Below are 8,806 nucleotides of genomic sequence, written 5' to 3' on the forward strand. Positions count from 1 at the left end.
CTTTTTGGTGTAAGGTGGTACAATCCTATCATGCCTCAGAGAAGTGACTTTGTATTAAGAGACTTCCCTATTATGTATATTGGATTAAGGGTTTGGATTTCTATACTATAAAATGGGAACGGAGCGGGAGTTTGGCTCTTGGTTCCTGAGGTTAGCATGAGAGAGCAGAAAAAGTAGAGCCAGCAGCGGAAGGAGGCCACGTGGAGGAGGCCAGGAGAAGCAGCCAAGATGGCAGAGTGCTGAGTGAGATGCCAGTTTGTGTAGAGTTTGTATCTGGGATAAGGAAGAAAATGGGGAACTGAGGAGAATAAGGTTGGTGAGCTAGAAACCTTTGATTCTAGGAAACTCGGATAAGTCAGTGGCTTTGTGAGCACTGAGTGTGACTGGGTTTTGGAGCCCAGTGTGTATTTTTACTTGCCCGCCGGGTGCAAGGTAGGATTAAAGGTTATGGCCCACCAGTTTTTGGCTCCATGGTTTCTTTACCGACTGTCCGAATCCAATGCGAACCTGCATGGGCTGGGCTGCTCTGATGCTGGCCCTGGCTGTGACTCCTGGCTTTACAAAGTAAATGTTCAAAGTTGTAAGGAATCTTTGTAAGATTTTATCTGAGCCAAATTGACAATGCTGGGAAGCAAGATCTCAGATGATCCCGATAATGACAGTTTTGCAGTTTCTTTTATGTTTTTGAAATCAAGGAGGGAATGTAAGGAAGATTACATAAAGGTGGGAGAGAGCAAGACAGGGATCAGATTACAGGATAGTAAAAGACCATGTGTTCCCTTTAAGGGTGGTTACACTTATTTCTAAAATGGGTTAACACAGGGGTCCCCAAACTTTTTACACAGGGGGCCAGTTCACTGTCCCTCAGACCACTGGAGGGCCAGACTATAAAAAAACTATGAACAAATCCCTATGCACACTGCACATATTTTATTTTAAAGTAAAAAAACAAAACGGGAACAAATACAATTTTTAAAATAAAGAACAAGTAAATTTAAATCAACAAACTGACCAGTATTTCAATGGGAACTATGCTCCTCTCACCACCAATGAAAGAGGTGCCCCTTCCGGAAGTGCGGTGGGGGCCGGATAAATGGCCTCAGGGGGCCACATGTGGCCCGCAGGCCGTAGTTTGGGGACCCCTGGGTTAACATATAGGTACATGAACAGGGCTTGCTTCCTTAAGGCAAAGAGAAACTTTTCACTTAAAAAAAAGTTACATGCCTGGGGCATGACTACACATGAAGATCTTCCCAGTAAGAAATTTATGATTAGATCAACCTATGAGGTTACCTTTCTTAGAACCCCTTTATCATCCAGTCTGTGATTTAACACTTTGGAAGTACCTACACTTCCCTTTAGGGAATAGAAGGGCCTTCCCACAGCCAAATATATTCTAGTCGGAGAGAGGGCAGTGTGTTCCGACTAAAGGTTTTTGCACTGTCATAGCTTCAACAAGCATTGCCAGAAATTATATATTGATATGTCGATTATTTTTTTCATCTTCTGAAATGTAAATTCTGGGAAAGTAGAGACTTTACTTCTGCAACAATGAAAGCATTGTCCATGGGCAATTTTCCTACTTTGAATGATACTTCAAAATACCTGGGGGGGGGGGGGATAATTAAACCAAGCTACACTAAAGGATGGAGTGAAGTGGTAGTAATTTAACTCATAGTGACATTTCTCCACTTATTAGGGAGTAGACTATAATAACGCCCTCCCCCAAGAAAAAATTACATAACCCTTATTGACAAGTTCTATGTATGGATCACTTTGTTTATTTTGAGTCATTTCATACTTACAACAACTCTATAAGGCAGGTACTTTTATATTATTTAACTTCACAGAGAAGTTAAACTCCATACCCAAGGTTACAAGACCAGTCTGTGTCAGAAGTGCGATTAAAACCTAACATGCAAGTGGTTTCCAAACTTTGCTGCATGTTGGAATCACCTGAGGCTATATAGAAAGTTACCTACCTAGTACCTCCAGACATTCTGGTTTAATTGTTATGGAATAAGACCAGAGTATTGGAATTTTTTAAAGCCTTCCAGCTTGTTCTAATGGGCAGCACTGTTATTCTGTTTTGATATAAAATGTGGCAGATAAAAATAAATACAATACAAACAAAAAATAAGACAGAATAAGAATAAAATGACAGAATAGAAAGATGGGGGAAACTTTATCTTGTTCTATGAAAACTAAAATCAATCTATATTCTAAATCAGGTATATTTAACATGGCATCAGATCAGCTCTTGAGGTTGGCTTTTCCTGTGCTAAAACTACCCCAGGGAAGGGACCAGGGGACTAGAACTAGGTGTGAATTTTTAAAGAGCATACATAGCTGTGGTTTAAGGGGGGAAGGATAATTATAGAGTTTTGTCTGGATAATTTTTATCTAATATTGTTGGGCAGATAAAATGTATTATGCTCACTTTGTTAAAGATGGTGCTGCCCATGTGAGGCTGGCGCCCAGGTGATATTAATGTGTGTTGAGAATCCTTGTAGCCTGGGGCTTGGTTTTGGGATTAAGCCTTTCCTACCCTTTTTGATGTGGGGTGGTACAATCCCATCATGCCTCAGAGAAGTGACTTTGTATTAGAGACTTCCCTATTTTGTATATTGGATTAGAGGTTGTGAAGCTACAATATAAAATGGGGGCAGAACGAGAGTTTGCTCTCTTGGTTCCTGGGCTAATTAGCTTGAGAGAGGAGAGAGCAGAGAGGAGAGCAGAAAGAGGCCATGTGGCCAGGAGAAGCAGCCAAGATGGTGGAATATTGAGTGAAAGGCCAGTTTGTGCAGTTTGACGCTGGAGAAGGAAGGAGATGGGGAACTGAGGAGAATAAGGCTGGTGAGCTAGAAACCTTTGATTCTAGGAAACTCGGATAAGTCAGTAGCTTTGTGAGCACTGAATGTGAGTGGGTTTTGGAGCCCAGTGTGTGTTTTTACTTGCCCGCCGGGTGCAAGCTAGGATTAAAGACTATGGCCCACCAGTTTGTGGCTCCGTTGTTTCTTTACCGACTGTCCGAATCCAAAGCGAACCTGCATGAGCTGGGCTGCTCTGACAGTGGCCGTGGTGTTAGATTCAGGGAGTACTGACATGCTGGGGCTGCCAAGAGTGTACAAGGTCCCTGTGACACTGAGAACAAAGAGTTCAGCAACATCCTGCATTGAGTCAGAGACCCTTATCAGAAGTTTATGTTTGAAATTCTCCACTGAGTAATACCCCCCCCCCCGTAACTGCGCACGACCTCCCTAGCCAATGACTAACAGCCACATCAGCTTCTGTATGATGCTTGCTCATCCTAGACAGCCACCCTATAAAAAGGAGCCATTTTAGAAGCTCGGAGCTGCAGTCCCTGTGCAGGTTTGGGGGGCTGCAGTCCCTGCGCAGTTTGTTGGCTGCGCAGGTTTGGTTGGCTGCAGTGCTCCAGTCTCTTCGGAGGCATGGGTTGCCTGCAGTCCCTGCGCAGGTTTGGGGGGCTGCAGTGTTCCCCTGTGTGGGTTACCTGCAGTCCCTGCGCAGGTTTGGGGGGCTGCAGTGCTCCCTTGCATGGGTTGCCTGCAATCCCTGTGCAGGTCTGCAATAAAACTTATAAAATTCACTTTGGGTCTGCTGTAGTCTCTCTCGCTGGGATGTAACAGATGGAGGCCCCAGCGAGATAGACCGTGTAAGACCCCTCCTCACGGAGTGGGCTGCAGCAGACATTGGTAGCTGGCCAGCCTCCGGCAGTTGCCATTTGGAAACTGAATTTGGCTGATTTGAAACATTTGGAGTCTTGAGACTGTTTGGTAAGAAAGCTTCCTCTTTGAATATTTGGAAACAGAGCTCTGGTTAGAAAAGGGTGTAGTGGAGCAGGCGGGACGCCACCTGATTTCTCCCCACCTGGTCAGTCTGGGAACGCAGGACGCTGCCTTCTCCCTTTGGTTTTGGTTTAGAAGTTTTGTTTGTTTTGTGTGCATATTTGGTTTGTTTGTCTGCTACTGGAATGGCCAAGTTAAGAGCAGACTGGCCAAACCAAGGATTGCTAGACCCATAGAAAACATAGAGAGTCTAGCGTACTATCACCAGCACCCACCTACAGGCAGGTGGCATGGTCATTATGCAGCCAGCATAGTAGCAGAGGTAGAGAAAGAAAAGGCAGCCAGGCTGCAGCTGGCTGCAGGAGAAGCGGCAGGCTCCCCTCACAGTTTCAGGCACTTGCTCCTCCCCCTTGGGCACCGGCTCAAGGGCTGAGCCACTGCTTAGTCAGGCAAAAGATAACAGTGCAGTAAGCTAGAGGCTATCATCACCTTGCTACAGCCCCCTGCCCTCCTCTGCTTTGGCTCCGGGGAATCCCCACCTCCTATCTGGAGCCAGACCCGAGGAGAAGATTTAGGGAATACGGCCCCTTCTAAACCCACTGCTTTAGCCATAATAGAATTGTATAGTCTGTCAAGTACAAAGACTTCCTTTTTGTACCAAGGATCTGTTGTTGTATTCCCAATTTTGCTCTCTTAGTCAAGCCCCTCAGTGAGATCTTCTGAGCATGGCTTTTAAGGTCTATAATGACCAAGGAAGTAACAGAAAAGGCAAATAAGGTCCAAAAGAAGTCAGGAAATACCAACTTTTGGCTCCAGCGCCCTAAGGCGCTTCATAGCATGTCATCAAGGCCCTGCTCCAGAGTGGAAAGAAAGGTCATTGAACTGAAGCCTGCCAGGCTTCCGGGCCCCATCAAAGGACACGTCTGTGCTGTGGAAAGAGGGACATGAGAAGGTAAGCTGCCCCCTTGCTCCATGGAGGGAGGGTTCAGTTTCTTCTAGCCCTGCTCCAGCTACCTGTGACCTGACCTTGCCCAGCGTGCTGGGAATTGCCACTGAAGGCCCAAGGACATCATTCACGAGCCTAAGGTATTTCTTCCAAGTAGCAGATAAGCTAATAACACGAGGGCCATCTACTATGCCTTGCTTGAATATTTAAGTTTTATTTATCCCTCAAAGATCTCTACTGTGGGTATTGACAGTCTGGTTTTATTGCTTTATGTTTAGTGTCTCCTTTATTTCTCTTATCTCAATGCCCCATGCCTATTATAGGCTGGGACCTGCTGCTAATTCCAGCTAGAAGCAGTAGTCACTAGGACTTAAACTCTAACTGCAAAGTGTAGAAATGTAACACCCTTTCCCTAAGTACTTACAGGTTTTACAGGTTACTCAGCAAACTGTTCAAAGACTGTCCAAGAGGCACTTCTAGCAGTACAACACCCAAGGACTGACTCCCACCTAGACGGATCCAGACACCATGAACCTGACCACTCCCACTACTGCCAAGGTAGAAGGCATACCCGCCTGGATCCACCGCAGCCGGCTGAAGCTTGTGGTCCCAGCAGAGACACCTTTGTGGACAGCGAAGACTGACCCTGCCAACCCTTGTAAGCTGACCCTGAGAAGGACCGCATGCCTTGCTTCAGCCACAAACCAGAAGTTAACTGGTCCACGCGTGGAGACTTTGGGGAGGGAGGGAAACTAAGGTAAAGGAAAGCCAAGTAAGTCATCTTAAGGTTTGATGCATGTACTGCTATGAGTCATACAGAAAGGGAGTGTAAGTCCCTTAGCTGAGAGAGAAGCTATAAGGTAAATGAAAGCTATGTATGTGCTCATAGCTACCACTATAGAATAATCTGTGAATATTGGTCATGTGTCCAATAGGCTGCTTATGAAAAGGACACCTCCAAAAAGCAGTCTTTAAAAGAGGATTACTTAGTACTAACTTAGTCCTTGCTGAAGGTTAAGGTTTTTAGGAATTAAGAATTCTGATAAATTAGAAAGGAATTGTATGGTTTTGATAATAGAAGGTATAAGGTGTAGAGGTACTTTTGAAAAGGAAAGGAAAAAGTAAGTTGTTATGAAGGCCAGTTATTTCTGGATAAGAAAGTGCATAAAAGTTGAAGGTTTATGTAAGTTGCAGAAGGTTTGTGTAAGTTGCAGAAGGTTTGTGTAAGTTGAAGGTTTATGTAAGTTGCAGAAGGTTTGTGCAAGTTGTAAGAAGTTAGTACAGAGAAGAAAAATGCAAGGCAGAAAGAAATTAGTCCGTAAAGCTTGTAGTACTAAGGGCACACTATCAGCGTGCCAGCACATACTAGGGAGGACCCCTGACCTAATTAGCTTATAGCTACAGCTAAAGTAGAAAATTCTCATGAGCCCCAGCCTTATACTATTCTCCCCACTGATGAAGAATCAAGGATTTGATTTATGCCCAAAAGAGATGGGGGAATGTTAGATTCAGGGAGTACTGACATGCTGGGGCTGCCAAGAGTGTACAAGGTCCCTGTGACGCCGAGAACAAAGAGTTCAGCAACATCCTACATTGAGTCAGAGACCCTTATCAGAAGTTTATGTTTGAAATTCTCCACTGAGCAATACCCCCCCCCCCCCCCGTAACTGCTCACGACCTCCCTAGCCAATGACTAACTGCCACATCTGCTTCTGTCTATGCTTGCTCACTTAGGATATATAAGGGCCTGGCTGTAAGCTCCAGGCGCGGCTCCCATTTGCAGCTCCTTGTGGGCACGGTGTCTCCGGACATCTCGGGAGTTCGCCCCTGCGCAGGTTAAACTGGCCAATAAAGTAACATCTTAACTCCTGAAAGTCTCCGACATTTGTTCTCGTACCCGGTGGATGCTACACGTGGCTTCTGGCTCTACAAATATACACACCATTTTAGATAAAATAATTTTAAAGTACTGTTAGCAGCTTGTCCTTTTTTGCTGGGGAGTGAGCAGTATTTCTAGAAAAAAATAATTTAGAAACATCCACAGCAAAAGAAATTAGGGTGAGCCCTTCTCACCCGAATCAATCTTTCTCACCTAAACAACCTTTCTCTTTTAAATACTGTAATGGCTTAGTCTTATTTACATTAGTTTAGCAAAATTTTATCGAGGGCTTCTTATATCCCATGTGATGGAACACAAGAATGAATAAGACAGACTTGTGTCATTGCTGTTGTTTTTATAGCCTGTAGGAGGAGGAAAGCTAATCAGCTATTAAGGTAAAGATAACAACAACAACAAAAAGATAACAGCTGCTATCACAAGGTAATAAAGTGTGTTAGTAGTAGCACAGAATAAGAATACCCACTTATCAGGATTCCTGGACACCTAAGCTGATAGTAGAAGGAAACAAGAAGAGAAAGGGTGAGCTGAGGCAGAAGGAATAGTATGGAAAAGTGTGGACAGGAAGGACGGAGTGGGGGATGTCTGTGTGGCAGAAATGGTACCTGCCTTGCCATGGGCTACATTTCCCAGCATCCCTTCGCCAGCTTCCCTCATCTCAATGTGGCTATAGGAACAGTTGTTACCAATTAAATGTGAGCCAAATGTCATGTAAAACAACTGGTTTGGGGCTTTCAAGATTTGATAATTCAACTATCTGCTTTTTCACACACCACCGTTCCAACTTGAAAGAATGGCTGACTGTTGGGCAGATAAAATGTATTATGCTCACTTTGTTAAAGATGCCATCGCCCAGGTGATATTAATGTGTGTTGTGGGCAGTTAGAATCCTTGTAAACTGGGGCTTGGTTTTGGGATTAAGCCTTTCCTACCCTTTTTGATGTAGGGCGGTACAATCCAATCATGCCTCAGAGAAGTGACTTTGTATTAGAGACTTCCCTGTTTTGTATATTGGATTAAGGGTTTGGATTTCTACACTATAAAATGGGGACTGAATGAGAGCTTGGCTCTTGGTTCCTGAGGTTAGCATGAGAGAGCGGAGAGAGTAGAGCCAGCAGCTAAAGGAGGCCACGTGGAGGAGGCCAGGAGAAGCAGCCAAGATGGCGGAGTGCTGAGTGAGATGCCAGTTTGTGTAGAGTTTGTATCTGGGATAAGGAAGGAGATGGGGAACTGAGAAGAATAAGTCTGGTGAGCTAGAAACCTTTGATTCTAGGAAACTCGGATAAGTCAGTGGCTTTGTGAGCACTGAGTATGACTGGGTTTTGGAGCCCAGTGTGTATTTTTACTTGCCCGCCAGGTGCAAGGTAGGATTAAAGGCTATGGCCCATCAGTTTTTGGCTCCGCTGTTTCTTTACCAACTGTCCGAATCCAATGCGAACCTGCATGGGCTGGGCTGCTCTGATGGTGGCCCTGGCCGTGCCTGCTGGCTTTACACTGACCAACTGTTGGGCAGATAAAATATATTGATATTATGCTCACTTTGTTAAAGATGGTGCTGCCCACGTGGAAGCTGATGCCCAGGTGATATTAATGTGTGTTGGGGGTGGGCTGTGGGCAGGCAGGATCCTTGTAGCCTGGGGCTTGGTTTTAGGACTAAGCCTTTCCCACCCTTTTTGATGTGGGGTGGTGCAATCTCATCATGCCTCAGATAAGTGACTTTGTATTAGAGACTTCCCTATTTTGTATATTGGATTAAAGGTTTTGATTTCTACACTATAAAATGGGGACAGAACGGGAGCTTGCTCTCTTGGTTCCTGAGATTATCATTAGAGGAGAGAGCAGAGAAAGGCCACATGGAGGAGGCCAGGAGAAGCAGCCAAGATGGCGGAGTGTTGAGTGAGAAGCCAGTTTGTGCAGAGTTTGTGCAGGGAGAAGGAAGGAGATGGGGAACAGAAGTGAGTAAGTCTGGTGAGCTAGAAATCTTTGATTCTAGGAAACTCGGATAAGTCAGTAGCTTTGTGAGCACTGAATGTGAGTGGGTTTTGGAGCCCAGTGTGTGTTTTTACTTGCCCGCCAGGTGCAAGCTAGGATTAAAGATGATGGCCCATCAGTTTTTGGCTCCATTGTTTCTTTGCCGACTGTCCGAATCCAATG

This window comes from Saccopteryx leptura, chromosome 5 (genome assembly GCF_036850995.1).
Source record: "Saccopteryx leptura isolate mSacLep1 chromosome 5, mSacLep1_pri_phased_curated, whole genome shotgun sequence".
Classification (NCBI taxonomy): Eukaryota; Metazoa; Chordata; class Mammalia; order Chiroptera; family Emballonuridae; genus Saccopteryx; species Saccopteryx leptura.